The sequence below is a fragment of the Rattus rattus genome, chromosome 3 (assembly GCF_011064425.1).
Source record: "Rattus rattus isolate New Zealand chromosome 3, Rrattus_CSIRO_v1, whole genome shotgun sequence".
NCBI classification, from domain to species: domain Eukaryota; kingdom Metazoa; phylum Chordata; class Mammalia; order Rodentia; family Muridae; genus Rattus; species Rattus rattus.
In genome coordinates, this window is record NC_046156.1 from 189,132,000 (window position 1) to 189,156,919 (window position 24,920).

Here is a 24,920-nt window from a genome sequence, read left to right on the forward strand (position 1 = left end):
CCGGAAACTGTAATATTTATTCCTGGTAATAGCCAATTTTGATAACCCATTTGAGGCATGGTCTCTGTCCTAAACATAAAGACATCTTTGTGTCAGCATAAGTAAATTTATAGAAATCTCCATAATGCCTATTCAAAATAAGTCAAATCATACTAAGGAGATGATAAAATGTTTGGAGTGGTGTATGGTATGATACCATATTCTGTTTCCTCCTCAAGTATCAGACTCAAATAAAGGTGAATTAGGAATATAAACCCAATAATTCACATTAACCTCAGTAGAAAATACTGAAAGTTAAGAACACATTGCAAAAAATAAATGCTCAGCAGTAAAGGACTTTCCAGTATGAGACAACATTTTTTTGTTTTTTAGTGGTTAATCGCTTCACCTGACCCATGTAGGTAATGGGATTGTCACTGTAGTATTCTTCTCCATTGACATTTATCAACCTTAGGAGAAGCCATGACCTCAGTAATGGAGGACACCTCCTTCATCTCTGAAGGACATCCATCAGGAGAAAATGTAGCTGCTTTAATTGGATTGCTGCAGGAGTGGGGAGCAGTTCTTATCAGTCCATGCTTGAATCCATCTCCCGGGTAACCAGAATTGTCTCCTATCCTGTAATGAGACAAAACCCTATCCCCTACCTAAATACAGTAATGTCCTTTCCTGCCATTCAGCATCTGGGGCAAGTTTTATCTATACTGACTATTCCATTTCTTCAGGGGAAGTTCAAAAAAGTGTCTATCTGCTCTTGATAAAACTTCACCTTGTGGTAAATTAAGAAAATTAATAACAATGCTTGTGCCAATATAGTTCTGGGATTAGTCTGCAAACTCCAAACATTCAGGTTATTTAAGTCATCTCTTTTCTACCTTTTTAATTTTATAATTTATTGTTTCATGTTATGGTGTAACCTTTCAACCAAAGCTTGTCCTTGTGGATTGTATCCTATAGCAGGAATATGTACAGTATGATATTGTTGACAAAATTGTTTAAATTTATAAGAAATATATGCTGGCCCATTATCAGTTTTAATTTTAGAGGGTAGTCCCACAACAGCAAAAGTTTCCAACAGATGTTGTATAACATGGGTGTCCCGCGCTACGTCTTGCCAGCAGGAACAACGCGGCACACACAGGATCCTTCTACAGAAAAAGCTTTACTGCGTCTTGAGAGGGAGAGCATAAGCTTACAATGCAGAGACGCCGAGTGAGGAATAACCGTCCCTTATATAGGAAACTATCCTCGCCTAGGACGTGTCACTCTCTGACTGGTCGCTGCCAATTATGCCAGATGACGTACCATAAGCGTACTGTCCCTTCGAGTAGGGAAGTTACCAGGCGCCTCGTGACATTGCCCTTTTTACTAGGTGCGTTCTGCCAGATGCTGGGTGCCATCTTGTAATGGAGTATGTAAGGACAGCTCCTCGGACAGCTCCTCACATCTGTGAGGACAGCTCCTGGACAGCTCCTCACATCTGTGAGGACAGCTCCTCGGACAGCTCTCACATCTCCCCCTTTTCTGTTTTTTAAGCAAACAGGACACCCAGATATAGGAGGGCAAAGACAGAGGTCATATCCTCGTACAAAGTTGGCGAACCTGTACAAGAGAGATACCCTTAGGCGGTTGTTGGGACCCAGGGCACTCCCGGCCCGTCGCACTGCCCTTTTTCGAGGGAGGGAAAACTGGGGCAGAAACCCTCATGTAATATGACATGCCTTCCAGGGAGCGTATTTGGTAGAACTTCCCTGTGCGATGCTAAGCTCGTCACCCCTCATGGGCTGCTCAAGCCGGACACTCTAATCCTGTGCAATGAACCGAGGTTCTAGGAGTGCAAGAGCTGTCCAGCCGGCGACCTGTTGCTTGAGCATGGTCAACCAGATATCAGCTGACGCTCCTTGTTCAAGGGCTACAAGCGCCTGGGCAATCACTACTTTGTCCTTTCTTGTTTGAGATCTCAATTTGCAAAGCAACCAGAGGAGTAACACTAATCCACAGCAGAGGATCACTCCAAAAAGTCCCACTCCCACCCATTCCTTGAAATAAGAGACTGCTGAGGTGATCCAGGACGACAATCCCTCCGTCAAAGACAGGTCCAGTCGGGTAGAATTTACTTGAATGATGGTCGCTCTCAGCTCCCGAAGTGTCTGTTCAAACTCCGAGGTCCAATTCTGTAACAGATGCTGTGAAAGACTCTTAGACAGATTAGCAGCTCGGGTAAATTTGTCATATTATATGGAGGTGATACAAAGGCCTGGGAGTTTTTGCTCATAGCCAAGCTGGGCCAGTTGCCATAGAATGTCTAATTGCCATCTATACATTAGTTGACAAGCATAAGGCCTCCCTATATCTGAGTATTGGCCGAGGCCTGTCTGTCCCGAGCCACAGAGACGGTGGCCGATAAATCATTGATAGTTTGGGTTGTCTGTACTGAATTTGACAAGACCAATGCCGAGGCAGTAACCGAGGCAGCAACTGCTGTCGTAGTAATAATGCCAGCAATAATTGCAGAAGTATCAAAATCTCTTTTTCCTCTAAATAAGGTCATGGTCCCCGGGGCATCAACAGGGATCGGGCTAAAGCGAGCCATGCGGGTAACTACTGCGATATTTTATATGAGTAGCTGTCCAGACAGAGGCAGCAGGTTTGATGTTCCCCGTCCAGGAAAATGACAACCGTCCCTTTTCTCCCTTTCCTCCAAGTAGCATCACCATGGGCGTAAGTGCAGCTACCACTAACGCAATGTAAGGCCACCACCATAGAGAACTGTGGCATTAGCCACAATGTCCTCCTCACCAGTTCCCCATGTGGCCTCCTTAACCAAGCAGAAGATTGATTATATAACATAATGCAAGGAGATCAAAAGATGTTTTGTTGAATATGCCGAAACAAAGGCTGCCCTTAAGGGGAATAGTCCTATTTTCTTTTAGTCGTTCAACCTGTGAATCCTTAAGTAAATAGGCCAACCCTAAATCCCTGTTAGTGGTACATCACCGGCATCGGGAGTGGAAAGGTTGACATTATTCCCCATCGTAGCTCGCCCTGCACCGTTGCTGGCATCCATGGAAGAAGAGTGAGGAGGTGCAGGGGTCCCAGTCCCTTCTTGATCACTTGCTGTGATGCTCCGAGTAAGTCGTCCTGGGATCCATATGGGATTTTCATTGTCCTGTGGAAAAACACAGACCGCTCCCCTGGATCTTATTAAAACAGGATCCGGGCCTTTCCATTCATTTGTTAATACATCCTTCCATTTGACTAATTCTTTTGTCCTCTTGGGCTCTGAGCAATGTCGCTCAGCCGCTGTTTGTCCAGCTTCATCAAGATTTAAAAAATTTAAGGTAAAAAGGGCCAGAGCAGTAGCCACTCGGGGTGTTGGGGGGAGTTCTATCATAATTCCCCTTCTTTGTTTTATTAAATATGATTTGAGCGTCCGATGAGCACGCTCTATGATTCCCTGTCCTTGAGGGTTGTAGGGCAGGCCCATCAGGTGGGTAACCTGCATCTGAGCACAAAACTGACGGAATTTTTGAGATGTGTAGGCGGGGCCATTGTCAGTTTTTACACATTTTGGCTTTCCCCAAGCACTCCATGCTTCAAGGCAGTGCTGAATGACATGTGTTATTATTTCTCCTGTAAGTGGGGTGGCATGTAGAATGCCAGAACATGTGTCTATAGATACATGCACATACTGTAATTTTCCAAAAGTAGAATTATGAGTCACATCCATTTGCCAGATTTGTAATGGCTGTATTCCTCTTGGGGTTGACCCGATGTGAGGAACTGGGAGGAACTGGCAGCACTGTTGGCATTGGGTGACTATATCACGTGCCTCTTTTCTAGTTATAGAGAAGCGGCAGCGTAAAGTTTCTGAGGTGACATGGAAATTGCCATGAAAGGCTTTAGCGGCCTCTAAAGGAGAGGCCAGGGCCACAGCTATCATTTTTGTGGCTTTGTCAGCCAAATCATTCTCTGAACTCATTGGGCCAGGGAGTCCAGAATGGGCCCGTATATGAGTAATGTATACAGGGAATCTTCTATTTAATAGGATAATTTGGATTTTTCGGAAAATATCTGCCACCTTACTAGTGGTTTTAATTATACCGGCGGTTTCAAGAATACTAACAGCATTAACCACATAGGAGGAATCTGAAACAATATTTAGAGGAACCTGGAATTTTTCAATGACCTCCATGACCACTAGGCATTGTACCACTTGGGGTGAGGTTTCAAAATATTGTCGTGAGAATACTTGGGAGTTTACCACATATGCTCCCACCCCTGTTTTTGACCCATCTGTATACACTGTTATCCCCTCCTTTAATGGTCTGTGGGATGTGACGCGAGGGAAAACAACAGGTTGTGATCTTGCAAAACACAATAGGGGGTGTTTAGGATAATGATTATCTATCTTCCCTGTAAAGGATGTGAGCAGCTCTGCCCAATCATCAGAGGTAGTGGCTAGAGTTTGGACCTGGTAGGGTGTATATGGGATAATCAAGGATCGGGGTGGAGTCCCAAAATGACAGATGGCAGCTTTTAGGCCCTTAATAGCCAGATGTGCTACTGCGGCTGGATACCAATCAATAATCTTCACAGGGGAAGCATGTGGATGGATCCATAACAGTGGACCTTGTTGCCATAAAACTGCAGTGGGTAAATCCTTGGTATCTAGTACACAGAGTGAAAAAGGTAGAGACCAATCAATGCGTTGCAATTGGGCCTGTTTTATGGCATCTTCTACTTTTAGTAAGGCCTTGGTTGCAGCGGGAGTTAGCACACGAGGGAGGTGATGTGGCCGCCCCTTCCAATATTTTCGAACAAAGGTTTTAATTCCGGAAGGGATTTTCAAAAATGGTCTCAACCAGTTGATATCTCCCAAGAGCTTCTGAAAGTCATTAAGAGTATGGAGGTGGTCTCACGGATTTCCAGTTTCTGGGGTATAATCTTATCAGGAAAATAATGGATCCTAGAAATGACCTGTGTCAGCAATTTGGATCTTTTCTGTAGCAATATGTAAGTCCCATTGTTTAAGGGTTTTTTGTAATAAGGAATAGGCTTGTTTGAGTAATTCTAAGTCTTTATGACACATCAATATATCATCCATGTAATGGATTAACAGTAAATTTGGATAGGTCTCCCTGACTGGTTTGAGGGCTTCCTGAACATATAACTGACACATCGTAGGGCTGTTGGCCATGCCCTGAGGTAGGACCTTCCACTGGTATCTTTTATCAGGTTCAGTATGATTAATTGATGGGACAGTAAAAGCAAACCTGGGCCTATCTGGGGGGTAAAGCAGAATAGAGAAAAAACAATCCTTGATATCTATTATTACCAAATTCCAATCTTTTTGTAGGGCCGAGAGTATAGGAAGGCCCCGCTGAATGGGTCCAAGGGATTCCATCTGATCGTTAATGGCCCTCAAGTCATGGAGTAGTCGCCATTTTCCTGATTTTTTCCTTATTACAAAAATTGGGGTGTTCCAAGGAGAGGTGGAGGGCTCCAAATGTCCCAATCTTAATTGTTCATCCACCAGTCCTGTAGCTGCCTGTAATTTCTCAGAGGTTAATGGCCATTGGGGAACCCACACCGTGTCCTCCGTCCTCCGTCCTCCATGGTATGGGTCGTGTTGCCCCAATGGCGCCTAGGAAAACCCAGGCCTTGTTTATGGGGGTTGGCGATCGGTTCAATGGGCGTGAGACAACCCTGTTCTAATCGCCCTAGGCCTTTCCCTTCCTTATAGCCCATCCTTGACATCATGTGGGCCACTTGGGGGGTATTCATTAGATAAGGTCAGTCCCATGGTCTGCATAACATCCCTCCCCAAAGATTAACAGGCAGGGGAAGTACATAAGGAATAAATTGTCCTGTCGGCCATCGGCAGTTGTCCAAGTTAGAGGGGCAGAGCTGATCATAGGGCATGACTGGTAGCCTAATCCTTGTAGTGAGTGAGAAGATTTTGTGGTAGGCCACGATTGAGGCCACCATTTTGAGGAAATTATACTTTTATCAGCCCCAGTATCCAGTATGCCTTCGAATTTCTTTCCATTAATTTCTAAGCTCAATTTTGGGCGGTTGTTAAGGTGAACCACCAAATATGCCGAATCATGACCAGTGGACCCCATGGGTCCCTTGGTATCCTGTATCGTGGCCTGGGAGCATGGAAGGAGTAATAACTGTGCTATTCTATCTCCTTTACTTATGGAAAAAACCCCATCGGGACTTGAACAAAGAATTTGAATATCAAGAGAGCGCTGAGCTTCAACAAGGCCTGGATGGACTATCAGTCCTTGTAGGGTGAGAGATCCTCTCCCAAGGACAAGGCCTATGGTTCCCGGGGGTAGAGGCCCCACAGTCTGAGCAGGAATTGGCTGAATGCCCATCTGGGGCATTAGAAAGAAGTCTGAGGCGGCACGCAGGTCCAATTTTGTGTCGGCTCTTGGGGACCTCCTCTGCCGGGTCGTGGCCCTGTGAAAGCGGGGTTCCCATATCTTTGAGGGCCCTGGGACCGGGGGACCCACCAGCCCTTTTTTTGACATCTCTTTAGGTCGAGTCTCCAAAGGAGGGAGTAGTTTGCCTTTAATGTCTCTCACTGATCGGCACTGGTCAGCCCTATGGTAGCCTTTGCCACATCGGACACAGAGGGTTACAGACCCCCTGTCTCTTTTTGTCATCCTGCAGTCTCTTTTTAGATGGCCTGTTTTCCCACATTGAAAGCATGATCTTTTATCCGTCCCTTTAACGGGGCGTCGCTGGAACTGGAGAATGGCAGCCGCCAGGCCTGAGTTAGTAAGGGGCCCTCCAAGTTCCCTGCAAACTCTAAGCCAATCCTGTAGCCCTTTATTTCTTCGGGGGGCTATGGCTATTCGGCACTCCTGGGTGGCTTGCTCAAAAACGAGCTGTTCTATTAGTGGTGCTGCTTGTTCAGGATCGCCAAAGATTCGTCCTGCAGCCTCTGTCATTCTAGCTACAAAATCTGAGAAATTTTCCTGGGGTCCTGAACGATTTTTTGTAAGTTGATTATCAATCCCTCCTCTCCTGGACAGTGCCTTCCAGGCTCTAATAGCGTGCTGGAGACCTGAGCATAGGCGCCCCAGTGGTAAGCAGACTGATCAGCTGCAAAGCTGCCCTGTCCTGTTAAGAGTTCAAAAGTCCATTCTTGTTGCTCAGGTATTAAGGCGTAGCATTCGCTCTGGCCTGTGTTTGGGCTGCCTCATACCAGAGCGCTTTCCATTCCATGTATTGGCCCATGCTGGCAAGGGCTGCCTTAGCAATCATCTGCCAATCAGCTGGTGTCAATGCTGTCATGGCCAACCTGTCGAGTTGTGTTAGAGTAAAGTTGGCCGTGACTCCATACTTTCTAACTGATTCTGCTAATTCCTTAATCTGATTATATTCAACAGGGGCATGGACCCGTCCTCCCTCTGGAGTCTCAAAGATAGGAAATGTCATACTCAGCTTTTTCTCACCTTCGGGGACTAGTGAGAAGGCGTGTGAGCGTGTCTCATATCTGGGGGCGCCGTTGGTGGCGGCCGTGCTAAAGAAGGCTTCTATTACTTCCCCACATTCATCGGGGGTAATATCTTTTTCCTCCTCATCTAGCTCAGCCTCCTCCTCTGAGTCTAAGGTTTTATTTTCAGAGCTTTCAGAACTGTCGAGGTTCAGCGCTTCTAGCTCTTTCACAGGGTATAGGCTGGCTCCCCTCCTGGTTTATGTGTAGAGGAGGAAGTGCTGAATCTGAAAATTTCATGCCCTTGTCTGCGGACTTACCGGGAAATTTTTTCTTTCTTAGGACGCCTTTTTTCTTGCTGCGCTTTCAACCTCTCACTCACTATTCGGTTTCTGACAGACTTTCTCGGACTACCTCGAGAGTGGCCTGTCCTTCTATTACTGCTGCCTTACATGTTTCATCCTTTAAACAATTCTTAACCAGCTTCCATATAGCTTTGGTCCCTAGGCTTAGATCCTCTTCCGCCAATTTTCTGTCAAGGTCTTTTTCCAAGTTTGTTCCATGAGGCAATCGTAAACTGAGCCTGAACAGGCAAACCAAGGCGCCACCCTCTCCACCTCCTTCACAAAAGTTTTTAAGTGTTCCTCCTCCAATTTTGATGTCCCTCTGCTTTAACACTGTTTCCAAGGCCGTGACCACAGACTGTGAGGATCCCATGATGGGCCAGGGCATGGCGCTTATCTACATCCATCTGACAAGGCGTGAGGTGAAAGGGTAGAGACAGACACGCTGTTCTCTTATGTACGGGAGTCTTACACGCGCCTCCCGGACGGTGCCCATCTACGCCGGCCTTATCGCGTCCTTGCTCCTCAACAGTCAAAATCGGAAGGTAAAAGGGAGCTGCGCCAAGCTCACTTATATAATTAGAGACTGAGACGCCTTCAGCTGCTGTGATCGCCTTTTAACAGCGAAAACGGTGAAAACAGAACATAAAGAGTAGGTGGCTCCCAGGACAAATACTATAGCCTCAACAAATCCTTCCCAAGGCGGTGACAACCCCAGACCAAAGTCCAAGAGAGGGCTGCCTCTCCGAACGTATCTACCTGTAGTTCTGAATCCTCCTTGTCGCCAAGGGATCTCCGAAGGTGCTGACGATGGTGAGGTCTTTCCCAGGTTTTTGGCACCAGATGTCCCGCGCTACGTCTCGCCAGCAGGAACGACGCGGCACACACAGGATCCTTCTACAGAAAAAGCTTTACTGCGTCTTGAGAGGGAGAGCATAAGCTTACAATGCAGAGACGCCGAGTGAGGAATAACCGTCCCTTATATAGGAAACTATCCTCGCCTAGGACGTGTCACTCTCTGACTGGTCGCTGCCAATTATGCCAGATGACGTACCATAACATACGTGTCCCTTCGAGTAGGGAAGTTACCAGGCGCCTGCGTATTGCCCTTTTTACTAGGTGCGTTCTGCCAGATGCTGGTGCCATCTTGTAATGGAGTATGTAAGACAGCTCCTCGGACAGCTCCTCACATCTGTGAGGACAGCTCCTCGGACAGCTCCTCACATCTGTGAGGACAGCTCCTCGGACAGCTCCTCACACATGGGCAGTGCATTGTTCAGGCAATGGCGTAGACCATACAAATTTTGAAAAAGTATCTATGCTTACATGTATGTATGAAAGGTAACCAAACTGAGAAATATGGGTTACATCTATCTGCCACAATTTATTAGGTTGCATTCCTCTTGATTCCAGATCGAATACATCTTATATGTAAAGGCTTGCAAATAGGACAATTAGCAATAATTTGTTTGGCTTGAGAATAGCAAATCTTATATTTAATATGTAAATATCATCCATTGGCATGATTATGACTATGTTCTTCAGAGGAAGCAAATGTTACTAATTTATCTACCATGTGATTGCCAAATGTTAAAGGTCCTGGCAATTTTGAATGTGATCTAATAAATGTAATAAATATTATAGAGTTTCATAATAACAATAGTTCTTTAATATGTGAAAATAACATATTTAATACAGGCTTAGATGTAGAAATAAGAGCAGTCATACTATTTGTCTCATATTCTGTACTATTCCTACAACACAAGCTGAATCAGCTATAACATTTACATCATGAGGAAAACCCTGCAATACATTAATTACTGCTAATAATTCATTTTGTTGGACTGACCCAAAAGTAGATTCTTGTACCCAAAATTTATCTTTGGTACAATAAGCACTCTTGGTCTTTGAACCATCAGTAAACACATTAACGGCAGATGGTAATGGATCAACAGAAATTTGTGTATTTATCACAAATTTCTGATTTCTAAAGTAATCCCACAATTTATTATGGAGAAAATGAAATTCAATATTTCCAATGTAAGAAATCATGGCTAATTGAAAAACTTCTCCAATAATATTCAACTTTATCTTTGCTTAATGGGAAAATAATAGCGACACAGTCATATTCCAACAATGTAATAGCTCTTTGTCTGCCTTGTTGGATAATTAAATAAATTTGTTCCTCATGAGTTGATAATGTTTTATTAAGTCCATATTTGACATATATCCATTCTAAAGGCAACTTGTCTTGAGCTAAAATGCCTGTAGAATATTCAAAAGTATAAAATATATAATTTAATAACTCTATCTGGATCAATACATGCCAAAAATGTATCTTTCCACTTTCAGAAAAGATATCCTTGCATGCCTTCATATAAGCAGTAAAATCTCCAGTTTTCTTTATAGGTAATAATGCTCTCTTATAGTCTTCATTAGCATTATTAAAAGCAAGTATTCTCAGCAGTTGTCCTCTAGCTTCCTCTTCTATCACTGTTCTTTCCATTGTTAAATTTAGTATAGGTAAAAACTTAATATATAGTTTATGTAAAGTTACTGCCTTTTTCTGCCAACCAATATAATCATTTATAGTAAGTCTGTTGGGCCACACGCTGAACCAGTGCTGGCATAATTATAGGAAAAGAAAAAGAAGATAATTCATCATCATCATTGCTTGAATCTATCGTTAACATGTCATCCTCAGGAAATGATGAAGAAAAAAACTGTTTCAGGCAGTAGTGCATACGGCTAAACTTTTACTTTCACTTTCTTTGTAATGAAACCTTAGATACTTGTTCTATATTCGTTATTACCCTGTCTTCATTAATGGCCTTGAACCCAGTAAAAATAACAGCCCAAATAAACCAGAAATGAATTGGAAGACTTTTGCCCTGCCTGATAGCCTTTTCTATGTTAGCTTTCACTTTGACCTAGATATCAGAATCTATGAAATCCTTGTCAGGAATCCAAGGATCATACTCTCTTTCTGTGTCTAAACACATTTCTAAACCAGACTGAGAGATATGAATCCCCTGCATTTTTAAAAGATGTTTAAGCATAGCGAGATGAAGAGAAGATTTATCTTGCCCCATTTCCCTGTAATAAAATATGCTTATGTTATCCAGCCATCCTAACTTACCTTCAGGTCCCTGTTCAGGCACCAATTGTCAATGTCTAGTGTATTGGGGGCCCTGGGAATGGTCGCAAATAACCAGGACACAGGAGATGCAGAGCAAAGGCAGAAGCAACTGCACCCAGTTGCAAACTTTATTAATCCTTATATAGATATGAATATGGATTACCTCAATTTCCATTTTGACAAGATACCATAAAATCATTATTCCTATGATACCAGGAACCATTGAGGCAAGACTAAGCAAGGAAATAAGGCTAAACAAAAGCTTCTTCTTAAAATATTTATATAACAAATAACCCCTCTTCCTATTATCAAAATATACTTGCTATAACCAAGAGAGCATGATAGCTGCTTCCATAGGAAGAGGACACAGCAGAACATAGTTTAAGGCCAAGTGAGAAACACATTTTCTTCTCAAGGAGAGCATTCCAGCCCTTACTTGCACCTGTCCCCAACCCTTACTTGATCCTGCCTGGGAACAGCATCTCTATATCTCTCTACTACTACAAAAGCCTATACTCAAGAGAACTAGAAAATATGAATGAAATGGAAATTTACTAGACAGATACCAGGTTCCAAATTTAATCAGGATCAGATAAACAGTCCCATAACTTCTAAAGAAACAGAAGCAGTCATTAGAAGTGTACCAAGCAAAAAAACCTAGGAACAGATGGGTGTAGTGGAGAATTCTACCACACCTTTCTAGAAGACCTCACACCAATCCTGTACAAACTATTTCACAAATTGACACAGACAGAACAACACCCAATTTCTTCTCTGAAGCCACAATTACACTTACACCTAAAGGACAAAAAGACCTAATAAGGAAAAAAATCTTCAAACCAATTTCTTTTATGTATATTGTTGCAAAAGTATTCAATAAAATTATCACAAACTGAATCCAAGAACACATCAAAATACTCATCCATCATGATCCCTTCATTCCAGGGATGAAGGGATGATTCTATTTGCGGAAATCCATTAATTCAATCCATTGTATAAAAAAACTCAAAGAAAAAAAATGATCATTTCAATAGATTCTGAGAAAGCATTTGACAAAATTCAACACCCCTTCATGATCAAAGTCTTGGATAGATCAGAAATTCAAGGTCCATCCCTAAATATAGTAAAAGCAGTGTACAGAAAACTAGTAGCCAACATCAAACTAAATAACAAGAAACTTGAAACAATCCCACTAAAATCAGGGACAAGACAAGGTTGCCCACTCTCTCCCTACTTATTCAATATAATGCTTCAATTCCTAGCCAGAGAAATCAGACAACAGAAGGAGGTCAAAGGAATGCAAATTGAAAAGGAAAAAGTTGAAATATCACCATTTGTAGATGATATGATAGTATAATTTAGAAGTTCTACCAGAGAACTTCTAAGCCTTATAAACAACTTCAGCAAAGTGGCTGGACATAAAATTAACTCAAATGAACCAGTAGCATTTCTCCACTCAAAGGATAAACAGTCTGAGGAAGAAATTAGGGAAATGATACCAATCACATAATCAGAAATAATATAAAATACTTCAGTGGGACTCAAATCAGGCAAGTTAATATCTATATGATAAGAAATTCAAGCCTCTGAAAAAAGAAATTGAAGATATCAGAAGATGGAAATATATGCCATATTCATGGACTTGGATTGGCAGGATTAATATAGTAAAAATGGTCATCTTACCAAAAGCAATCTACAGATTCCATACAATCCCCATCAAATTACCAACTCAATTCTTCATATAGATAGAAATAGCAATTTACCAATTTATTTGGAATAACAAAAAACTCAGAATATTAAAACCATCCTTAGGAATAAAAGAACTGAGGGAATCACCATCCCTGACCTCAAGCTGTATTACACAGGAGTAGTGATAAAAACTGTATGGTATTAGTGCAGAGACAGACAGATAGACCAGTGGAATAGAATTGAAGACCCAGAAATGATCCAACACATCTATGGTCAAAATTCAAATATCCATAAGTGTGTATGTTTATTTCTGGGCCTTGATTCTATTTCATTGATCAAAATATTTCTTTCTTTATCAGTACTATGCAGGCTTTTTAATCACTAATGCTATGTAATACAGCTTGAGTTCAGGCATGCTGATTTCTACAAAAGTTTTTATTTTTTTATTTTTTAGTCTTGTTTTTGCTATCATAGTTTTTGTTTGTTTGTTTTGTTTTAATATATGAAAGTGAGAGTTGCTCTTTCAAAGATTATTTTTTCAAAAATTGTATTTGAATTTTGATGAGGTATGCAATGAATCTGTAGATTGTTTTTATTAAAATGGACATTCTCACTATATTAACCTACCTAGACATGAGTATGACAGGTCCTTCCATCTTCTAATATATTATTCACTTACTTTATTCAGAGACTTAAAGTTCAGGTCTTACAGATTTTTCACTTCCTAGATAGAATTACTTAAGGATATTTTATATTATTCATGGTTGTTGTAAAGGGTGTTGTTTTTGTAATTTCATTCTTAGCCCATTTATCAGTTGTGTAAACGAGGGTTAGTGACTTATTTGAGTTTATTTTTTATCCTGCCTGTTTATCAGCTGTAAGATTTCCTAGTAGTAAGTTTGGGGTTCATATCATCTGCAAATAGTGATACTATAACTTCTTCCTTTTCAATTTATATCTCCCTCATCTCCTTTAGTTGTTGTATTGCTTTAGCTAGAACCTCAAGTCCTAGAGTGTACATATAGGGAGAGAGTAGGCAGCTTTGTGCTGTCCCTTGATTTAGTAGAATTGCTTTAAGTGTCTCTACATTTAGTTTGATTTGACTATTGACTTGCTTCATATTCCTTTGATTATGTTTAGGTATGTGTCCTGAATGCCTGCTTTCTCTAATACCTTTAGCATGAAGGGGCGTTTCCTTTTATCAAAGGCTTTTTCAGCACCTAATGAGACTATCATTTGACTTTTTTCTTTCTGATTTTTTATATGGTGGATTAAGATGATGAATTTTCATATCTTAAACCATCCCTGAATCCTATCTCTGGGATGAAGCCTACTTGACCTTGATGGATGATGTCTTTGATATATTCCTGGTCTTGGTTGGCAAGTACTTTATTGAATATTTTTTAATCAATAGTCATGAAAGAAATCAGCCTGAAGTTCTCTTTGTTAAGTCTGTGTGTGGTTTAGGTATCAGGGTAACTCTGGCCTCAAGGAATGAGCTTTGCAGGTATTCTGCTGTTTCTATTTTGTGGAATATTTTGAAGAGTATTGGTATTAGGTCTTCTTTCAAATTCTGGTTAAATTCTGCGGTAAATCACATGGCCCTGGCCTTTTTTTGGGAATGGAAGACATTCGATGAATTTTTATATCTCTTTAGGGGCTATATTGTTGTTTAAATAGTTTGCCTCATCTTGATTTATATTTGTTGAGTAGTATCTGTCTAGGTAAACCATCGTTTTCATTAATATTTTCCAATTTTTTGGAGTATAGGCTTTTGAAGTGAAACCTAATAATTCTTAGCATTCTCTACTGACTGATAATATATATTATATGTGTATATAATATATATATGTATCAGTCATATATATGTACATATATATATAACCATATATGTATATATATGGTTTTATATTTGTTTATTTGGATACTGGATTTGTGGACAGATATTGTTTGAATTTTGATTTGCCTTGATATATCTTGTTTGCACTATCTTTGATGATTGAGAGTTCTGCTGGATATTGTAGTCTAGTTTGGTATATGTAGTTTTTTTAGCAGTTGCAAAATATCTGTCCAGACCCTTCTAGCTTTTAGAGTTTTTGTTGAGAAGTCAAGTGTAATTCTGATAGGCCTTCTTTTTTATATTACCTGGCCTTTTCCCCTTGCTGCTTTAATAGTCTTTCTTTGTTCTACAGATTATGTGTTTTGACTATTATGTGTTTTGACTAAATGCCAGGGGCATTTGATTTTCTGATCCAGGCTAATTGGTGTTCTATAACGTTCTGATATGTTTATTAGCATCTCTTTCTTTAGGTTAGGGAAAAGTTTTCTTCTATGATTTTGTCGAGAATATTTTTTGGGTCTTGGATTTGGGACTCTTCATCTTCTTCTAATCTAATTATTCTTTAATTAGCTTTTTCATGGTATTCCAGATTTGCTGGATGTTTTCTCTCAGGAAATTTATTTTTAAATCAGCAGATGCTTGTGAGCCGCCATGTGGTTGCTGGGAATTGAACTCAGGACCTCTGGAAGAGCACTCAGTGCTCTTAACCTTTGAGCCATCTCTCCAGCCCCTCTCAGGAAATTTTTAATTTAACATTTTCTATGACAGATGTATTAATACATTGTACATTTTACCTCTGAGGTTCTCTCTTCCATCATTCTTATTCTCTTGATTATGAAATCCTGTTGTTCGTGTTCCCTTCCCTCGGTTTTACTTTTCCTGTTTTCCCTCGTTTTTTATTTTCTTTATTTCTTCTATTTCCACTTTCAGGTCTTGCACAGCTTTTTCAATTTTTTCTTCACCTGTTAATTGTATTTTGTGTATGTTTTTAAGGAACTTATTTGCTCTTTCTTTAAAGAGCTCTATCTATTTGATTATATTTTCTGTATTTCTGTCCTGTATCTGTCCATTTCCTCTTTTAAGGCCTTGGTCATCTTTATAATATTAGATTTAAAGTCATTTTCTTGGGTTTTAGTTGTGTTATGATATCCAGGGCTTCATGTCTTGGGGCATCTCTGCTTTGGAAGTGTCATATTGCCCTGGCTTTTGATGAGGGTGTCCTTGTGTTCTTTAAACGTTCTGTGCTCATCTGGATGATTTGGGTCCTGGTTGTTGTTATTGTAGAAGGTATTAGGAGGAACATGAACATCAATTGTCCTGATGTGACAGGCCTGTAATGGATATACGTTAGCTATAAGGTTCTGGATCTGCAGGTTTACATTGTTCAGGAGCTGCAGGACTGATGAATGCAACCAGAGAAGTGTCAGAAGTATAGAGGTCTTCCTGGGAAAGTAGGCTTCTCACTGGAGCTTGGCTTGGAGGGCCAAAATAACAGGAGAGATGAATGTTTTAAAGGAAGCTTGCATGTATTTCTCAGAGGTCTGATGAAGGTGGAGGACAACTGGTGGGAATTAATGGTCCTCCTCCCTTAGCAGGTTGCTCAAGAGGATTTGGCTTGGTCCAGAGGGCTCAGAAATTGGGGAAGATGGGTGGGGGAAGTAAAGCTAATCTGTGTGTTCAGAAGTCTCAGGTCTGATGAAGGTAGGGGTGATGACAGAAAAATGAAGGTCCCCTGGGACAGCAGGCTGCTCAGGGTAATTTGGTGTGGCCTAAGGGGTTTAGAGAGCAGGCAAGATTGGTGGGGAAAGAGAAGCTTATCTGTAGGTTCATCATCTACAGCTCTGGAGAAAGTGGGGGGGGGAGGGAGAGGTAGAGGTAGCAGTAGAGTAAGGTCCCAGTGAAATGTCAGCTTCTTAGTACAGCTTGGCTTGAACCAGAGGGCTCAGCAAACAGGAACAATGGAAGAATGAAGGAAAGCTTACCTATATAGTTCAGGATCTGCATGTCTCATGAAGGTAGGGGGAGAGGTAGAAGGAGAATGGAGGTCCCCCAGAGACAGCAGATTGCTTAGGACCTATGATCATTTTTCTTTTTCTTCTGAAAAAATTTGTTGGATATTATTTATTTGTATTTCAAATGTTATTCCCTTTCCTGGGTTCCCATCCAAAATCTCCCAATCCCATTTACCCTCCTCCTCCTTCTATGATTGTTTTCCTCTCTCCAACCAACCACCCCTTACAGCCTCCTCACTCTAACAGTTCCCTCCACTGGGTGGTTCTGCCTTGGCAGGACCAATGACTGCTATTCCCAATGGTGCCCAACAAGGCCATCATCTGCTACATAGGCAGCTGGAGCCATGGGTCTGTCCATGTGTACTTATTGGGTAGTAATTTAGTTCTGGGAAGCTCTGATTGGTTAGTATATTTGTTTGTATGGGGTTGCAAGTTCCTTTGAGTCCTTCAATTCTTTCCTTAACTACTCCAATGGGGAACCAATGCTTAGTTCAATGGTTTGCTGTAAACATTGCCTCTGTATTTGTCATGTGCTTGCAGAACTTCTTGGGAGATAGCTATATCTGGCTCCTGTCAGCATATAATTCTTGGCATCAGCAATATTGTCAGGGTTTGCTGACTGTATGTATATGCGCTGGATCCCCAGGTGTGCCAGGTCCTGAATGGCATTCCTTTTGTCTCTGCTCCAAACTTTGTCTCCATATCTCTTCCTATGAATATTTTTTGTTCCCCTTTTAAGAGTGATCGAAGAATCTGCACTTTGGTTGTCTTTCTTCTTGAGCTTCATGTAGATTTTTTATTGTATCTTCTTGGGTAATATCACTTTTGTGGCTAGTATCCACTTATAAGTGAGTGCATACCACATGTGTTTTTCTGTGATTGGGTTACCTCACTAAGCATGATATTTCACAGTTCCATACATTTGTCTATGATTTGCATGAAGTCATTGTTTTTGATAGCAGATTAGTGCTCCATTGTGTAGATGTACCACATTTTCTGTATCCATTCCTCTATTGAAGGACATCTGGGTTCTTTCCAGCTTCTGGCTATTATATATAAGGCTGCTATGAACCTACTGGAGCATGTGTCATTGTTATATTTTGGAACATCATTTGGGTATGTACCCAAAAGTAGTACCCCCTGGGTCCTCAGGTAGTACTATATTCAATTTTGTGAGGAACTTCCAGACTGATTTCCAGAGTGGTTATATGAGATTGCTATCCCACCAACAATGGAGGAGTGTTCCTCTTTCTCCACATTCTTGCTAGCATCTATTGTTACATGAGTTTTTGATCTTCTTCACATATTTATGAGATCCCATTTGTCGATTCTTGATCTTAGAGCATAAGCCATTGGTGTTCTGTTCAGGAAATTTTCTCCAATGCCCATATGTTCGAGACTCTTCCCCACTTTTTCTTCTATTAGTTTAGGTGCGTCTGGTTTGATGTGGAGGTCTTGATCCACTTGTACTCAAGCTTTGCACAGGGCAATAATTATGGATCTATTTGCATTCTTCTAGCACAGATGGCGCTAGTCGTTTTCCTCTTGAGTTGGGAATGTGAGCAGAGAGTAGTCTTATCTCAGTTGTCAGGGATGTCTGCACCTCAGAGGGTCTAGCTCTCCCCATCATGGGATTTGGGTGCAGGGAGCTATTTAACTGGTTCAGTTCAGATCTGGGAACAGATCTGGATTGCGGGACTCCTGCATCTGGCTGCTCCAATTTTCCTGTGTTCAGAAGGAACTATGCAGTTTCCTCTTGCACCAGGGATTTGGCAAAGATGGGCAGAAGTGATAGTCTGTCCTGCCCTGCAGTTTCAGTATTGCCTGAACTTCTCAGTCTAGACTTTCTCTTTTAATAATATATAGTATTATTTTTGGAACATTTCATTTTTTCATTTTTCTTGTTTGCATCATTTTTATTAGATATATTTCTTTATTTACATTTCAAATGTTATTCCCTTCCTAGTTTCCAACCCATAAGCCCCCATCCTTTCCCTGTCCCCCATATTGGTGTTCCCCTCGATCTACATCCTTTGGCACCCCCCATCTATCCCCTGCACTGGGGGCCAACCTTGGCAGGACTAAGGGCTTCCCCTTCTACTGGTGCCCCAACAAGGCTATTCTCTGCTACATATGCAGTTGGAGTCCTGGGTCAGTCCATGTATAGTCTTTGTGTAGTGGTTTAATTCCTGGAAGCTCTGGTTGCTTGGCATTGTTGTTATATTTGCCCCAAAACTCGATTACCCACAGACCACAGGAAGCACAAGAAGAAGGATTACCAAAATGTGAATGCTCCCACTCCTTCTTAAAAGGGGGAACAAAAATATCCATAGGTGGGAATATGGAAGCAAAGTCTAGAGCAGAGACCAAAGGAATGGCCATTCAGAGTCTGCTCCACAGGTGGCCATTTTGTATATTGTCACTAAAACTAGATAAGTTTGATGAAGCTAAAAAGTGCATGTTCAAAGGGACCAGATATAGATCTCTCTTGAGAGACACATCTAGAGCATGTCAAATATAGATGTCAATGCTAGCAGCAAACTACTGAACTGAGAACAGGACCCTCTTTGGGGGAATTACTGGAAGGATTGAAAGAGCGGAAGAGGTTTGCAATCCATGAGTACAACAATCTATTCCACTTTTTAATAGGGTTATTTGACTCTCTGGAGTCTAACTTCTTGAGTTCTTGTATATATTAGATATTAACCCTCTATCAGATCTAGGATTGTTAAAGATCTTTTACTACTTTGTTGGTTGCCCTTTTGTCCTGATGACAGTGTCTTTTTCCTTAATGAGGCTTTGCAATTTTATGAGGTCCATTTGTTGATTCTCGATCATGGAGCATAAGGCACTGGTGTTCTTTTCGGGAAATTTCCCCAGGTGCCCAGGTGTTCAAAGATCTTCTGCAAGTTCCTTCTGTTACTTTGAATGTATCTGGTTTTAGGATGTGGTCCTTGATCCATTTGGACTTGAGCTTTGTATAAGGTGATGAGAATGGATTGATATGCATTCTTCTACATGATGATCTCCAGTTGAACCAGCACTATTTTCTGAAAATGATATCCTTTTTCCAATGGATGGTTTTAGCTTCTTTGTCAAAGATCAAGTGACTATAGGTGTGTGGGCTCATTTCTGAGTCTTCAATTGTATTCCATTTATCTACCTGTGAGTCTGTATACCAATGCCATTCCAATTTTTATTATTATTGCTTTGTGATATAGCTTCAGGTCAGGGATGATGATTTTCTCCAGAAGCTCTTTTTTTGTTGAGGGTAGTTTTCAATTCCCTCTTTATTTTTTTGTTATTCCAAATGAATTTACAAATTAATCTTTCTAACTCTATGAAAAATGCATTGGAATTTTGATGAAGATTGCATTGATTCTGTAGATTGCTATGGGAAAATGGCCATTTTTACTATTTTAATCCTGCCAATCCATGAGCATGGAAGATCATTCTGTCTTCTGAGATCTTCTTCAAAGTCTTTCTACAGAGACTTGAAGTCATTGTTATACAGAAATTTCACTTGCTTGGCTTAAGTCATACTGAGGTATTTTATGTTCTTTGTGACTATTGTGAAGGGTGTCACTTTCCCAATTTCTGTCTTAGCCTGTTTATCCTCTAAGTAGAGTAAGGTTACTGTTTTGTTTTAGTTAGTTTTTGATCTAGTCACTTTGTTGAACTTGTTTAACAGGCTTAGAAATTCTCTCATGAAATTTATGGGGCCACTTAATTGTATTATTATATCATCTGCAAATAGTGATATTTTGACTTTTTCTCTTTCAATTTGTTTCCCTTTGACCTCCTTTTGTTCTCTGATTGCTCTGGAGGGTACTTCAAGTACTATATTGAATAAGTACAAAGCGACTGGGCAGCCTTGTCTAGTCTCTGATTTTAGTGGGATTGCTTCAAGTTTATCACCATTTAGTTTGATGTTGGCTACTGGTACTGCTTTTACTGTCTTTAGGTATGGTCCTTGAATTCCTAATCATTCCAAGACTTTTAACATGAAGTGGTGTTGATTTTCGTCAAATGCTTTCTGACATCTAATGAGATGATCTTTTTTTTTTCCTGTGTGTTTTTTTTATACAGTGGATTACATTGACAGGTTTCTGTATGTTAAACCATCCCTGTATCCCAGGGATGCAGTCTCAGTAATCATGTTGGATGATCATTTTGATGAGGTCTTGGATTCAGTTGGTGATCATTTTGTTGTGTATTTTTGCATCGATATTCTTAAGGGAAATTTGTCTGAAGTTCTCTTTCTTGTTGAGTCTTTGTGTGGTTTAGGTATAAGCAAAATTGTGGTTTCACAGAAAGAATGTGATACTATTCCCTGGGTTTCTAATTTCTGGAATAGTCTGGACAGTATTGGTATTATGTCTTCTATGGAGATCTGATAGCAATCTCTACTAAGCCCATCTGGTCCTGAACTGTTTTTGGTTGGGAGAATTTTAATAAATGCTTCTATTATTTTAGAAGCTCTGGGACTGTTTAAGTGCTTTATCTGATCCTGATTTAAATTTGTTATCTGGTATCTGTCTAGAAATTTGTTCATTACATTCAAAATTTCCAGTTTTGTTAAATATAATCAGACCTAATGGTTTTTTTTTTTTTTAGTTTCCTCAGATTCTGCTGTTATAGCTCCCATTTCATTTTTAACTTTTTAAAATTTGCATACACTCTCTTACTATCTGGTGATTCTGGATAAGGGTTTATCTATGTTATTGTTTTTCTCAAAGAACCAGCTCATGATTTTGTTGATTCTTTGTATAATTCTATTTGTTTCATGTTGGTTGACTTCAGCTAAGTTTGATTATTTCCTGCTGTCTAATCCTCTTGGGGGTATTTGTTTTTTTTTTTTTTATTCTGGAGCTTTTAGGTGTGCCATCATGCTGTTAGTGTCAAGCTGCAAGCTCTACAATTTTTTTTGGAGGCAATCAGAGCTATGAGATTTCCTCTTAGCAGTGTTTTCATTGTTTCCCATAAATTTGGTTTTGTTGTTCCTCATTTTCATAAAATTCTAAAACACTTTTAATTTCTTTTTTTTTATTTCTGCCTAGACCAAGTCATCATTGAGTAGAATCATTGTTCAACTTCTGTGTGTATTTAGGCTTACTCTTGTTTGTGTTGTTATTGAAGATCAGGCTTACTCTGTGGTCATCTGATAGGATGCAAATGATTATTTCAATCTTCTTATATCTGTTGAGGTCTGTTTTGTGACTGGTTGTATGGTCAATTTTGGAAAAGGTACCACATGTTACTGATCAGAATATTTTTAGGACGAAATGTTCCTCTGTGTGTGTGTATGTGGTGTGTGTGAGTGTGTGTGTGTGTGTGTGTGTGTGTGTGTGTGAAATCCATTTGGTTCATAACTTCTTTTAGTTTCAGTGTGTCTCTGTTTAGTTTCTGTTTCTGTGGTCCTTTCATTGATGAGAGTGGGTGTTGAAATCTCCCACTATTATGTGTGAGATACAGTGTGTGCTTTGAACTTTAATATGGTTTCTTGTATGAATATAGCTACCCATGCATTTGGAGCAGATATCCCATATTAAGAATTCATCTTCGTGGATTTTTTGCTTTGATGAATATGAAGTGTCCTTCCTTATCTTTTCGGAAAATTTGTGGTTAAAGTCTATTTTATTCAATGATAGAATGGCTACTCCAGCTTGTTTTTTGTGACCATTTGCTCAGAAATTTGTTTGTCAGAATTTGAATCAGAGGTACTGTCTGTCTTTGTCACTGATGTATGTTTCTTGTATGCAGCAAATTGCTGGGTCCTCTTTTTGTATCCATTCTTTTAGTATATATCCTTATGTTAGGAAATTGGGCCCACTTATGTTAAGAGATATTAAGGAATAGTGATTGTTGTTTCCTGCTATTTTTGCTGTTAGAGGTGAAATTATGTTTGTGTGGCTCTCTTCTCTTGGTTCTGTTGCAAGGAGAGTACTTTCTTGCTTTCTGTCGGGTGTATTTTCCATCCTTATGTTAGAGTGTTTTTATGTATTATCCTTTGTAGGGCTGGATTGTTGGAAAGATATTGTGTAAACTTGGTTTTGTTCTTGAATGTCTTGGTTTTTCCATCTATGTTGATTGAGAGTTTTGCTGGATATTAGAGCCTGGGCTGGAATTTTTTTCTTTTAGTGTCTGTATGACATCTGTCAAGGATTTTTTGACTTACGCAGTCTCTGGTGAGAAAGCTGGTATAATTCTGATAGGTCTGCCTTTACATGTTACTTGACCTTTTTCCCTTACTGCTTTTAAAATTCTTTTTGTTTTGTTTTGTTTTGTTTTGCTTTGCTTTGTGCATTTGATGTTTTGACTATTTTGTGATGGGAGGAATTTCTTTTCTGGTCCAATCTATTTGGAGTTCTGTAGGATTCTTTTATGTTTATGGGCATCTCTTTCTTTAGATTAGTGGAGTTTACATTATCAATCTATGAATAGGTGGGGTATGGTAACAGGCAGGAGGTAGTAGAGGATGTATCAGAAACTTGGGTCTCTTTACCCTGAATGGAATTTGTTGGTTTGTTCAGAGAGCTGGTGGGGATCATATCTTGTCTTCAATCTGTGGCCTGCACTCAGACAATCATTGTCTGTCCTATTAGGGAAAGGTGTATAGAAAGGGCCAATGGACAGCAGGAAATATCAGTGGCTTGTGTCATGACCTCAAACTGAGGATGTAGGAGGTTTAATACAGCAGGTATAGATCTCTTCTGGCTTTCATGATCTTCAACTGAGTAATGGATATCTACATGAATAACAGGATTTTGCAACTATTTGGTGGTTTGGATGTGTAGGTATGTGTCCTTTCCAGGAGCCAGCACACTTTGGAAATATTTGAAGTGAGACACATCATTGGATGTAGAGGTATCTTTGAATACTTATGGTCTCTGGCCTTCTATTTCTCTAACTATACTGAATTGTTGCTTATAACTTCTAAAGAATTTCTAAAAACATTTCTTGATCATTCTGTGTTTAAAAATTACTAACTTGGGAGACTATTACCTGATGTGTAGCTGCATGGAATTGAGTGAAGATGTTATTGCTATTGTTCTCTATTCTGTCATAGCAGCCAGAAGCCTCTATGGTGAGACTTGTTAACACCTTGTGAGCCACATAGGAAGGAAAGAAAATAAATTAAAATGCTTTATACAAGCACAATCATCACTACAAGCATTCTCAAATATTTACATGCATAAATATACCTTCACATGTGCATATAGACAAACAGATATAAACATTTGAAAGAATGGATGAATAGACAGGGCACAAATTCTTCAATGCCCACCATACAACAACATATTAGAAGTTTCAGTCATTTAATTCTTAAAAGAGGGAATAGAAGGGTTTCAATTACAGATGGGAATCTTACCTGTTTGAGATTGTTTGCTCTGCACATGAACAATGAATCTCTGCCCAAATATGGGGAAACATTGAATTAGGTAGGGGCAGTGTGTAGTGGAAGGTATCAGGGGCTTGGCGTTCTGACTTATAAAGCAATGAAGTAGGGAGTTCAGACTGTAGGTAGGGCTCCTGCCATTTTTAATGGTATGGCCAGAACCTGAATAGTGAATGTTCAGCTGAGTAGTGGAACTGGGAGGAAAGTAAAGTGGGAAGAAAGATAGAGATTTGCGTTCAGTGTGAGGAGATTGTTTCTTTGGGCTCTATATCAAAGAAATGAGTATAGAAGGGTTCAGACAATAGATGAGGTCCTTACCTTTTCTGGCTGGAAAATTTCTTCATTAGAATTCATAGACCTTTTTATGGCATGATCACTTTACCTGATAAAACTAATACCATCATAAAATTTTGTAATCAAATATATACCTCATTATAGTTAAGCACTTATATACATGTATCATTGGTGTAAAAGAGTTAGATAATCACAACAAACCCTATTATGACAGAATTTCCTTAGGCCACTTGAAGAGAAAATGAAACAGAGGCAGATATTGGATGAAGCATGATAATACCATACAAAGTTAGGGGTTCAATTAGAATATTGCCAAGTTCCAGCCATCGTTGTTATTCCATTTTCTTTTCTGTATTATATTCTTGTATTAAAAAGCTCATGTTAGAAGACCTATGCTAATGCTCATGCTGAGATCTTGTGCCAGCCTGCAGGACAGTCAACAGGGTACAGAGGGTACCTGGAAGAGAATGGAGGATAAGAGAAACAAAGAAGGATGCCAAGACAAGAGTCTTATCAAGGCTACAATTTTATTTTTTCCCAAGGCTGAATTTATACCATAGCAGGGGTAAAAGAGGGGGAGGGGTAGAAAGTGGGAAACATTCACACAGGCTAAGGACACAGTACTCTTATGGTCACCTGATGTCAACAGGATGTTGGTTTCTTAGAAAGGTCACAAGTTTGTCATATCACTAGTCATCCTGACCACCAGATTTGTATTAGTCTTCTGCAGCTGGCTGGGAATTTCCCATA

General features: G+C 40.1%; 1 protein-coding gene across 1 annotated transcript in view; it reads left to right on the forward strand.

Moving 5' to 3' along the window:
• Window positions 1-24,920, forward strand: part of LOC116895662 (tyrosine-protein phosphatase non-receptor type substrate 1-like) — a 99,948-nt gene that overhangs the window by 56,484 nt on the left and 18,544 nt on the right. The window lies entirely within an intron of this gene.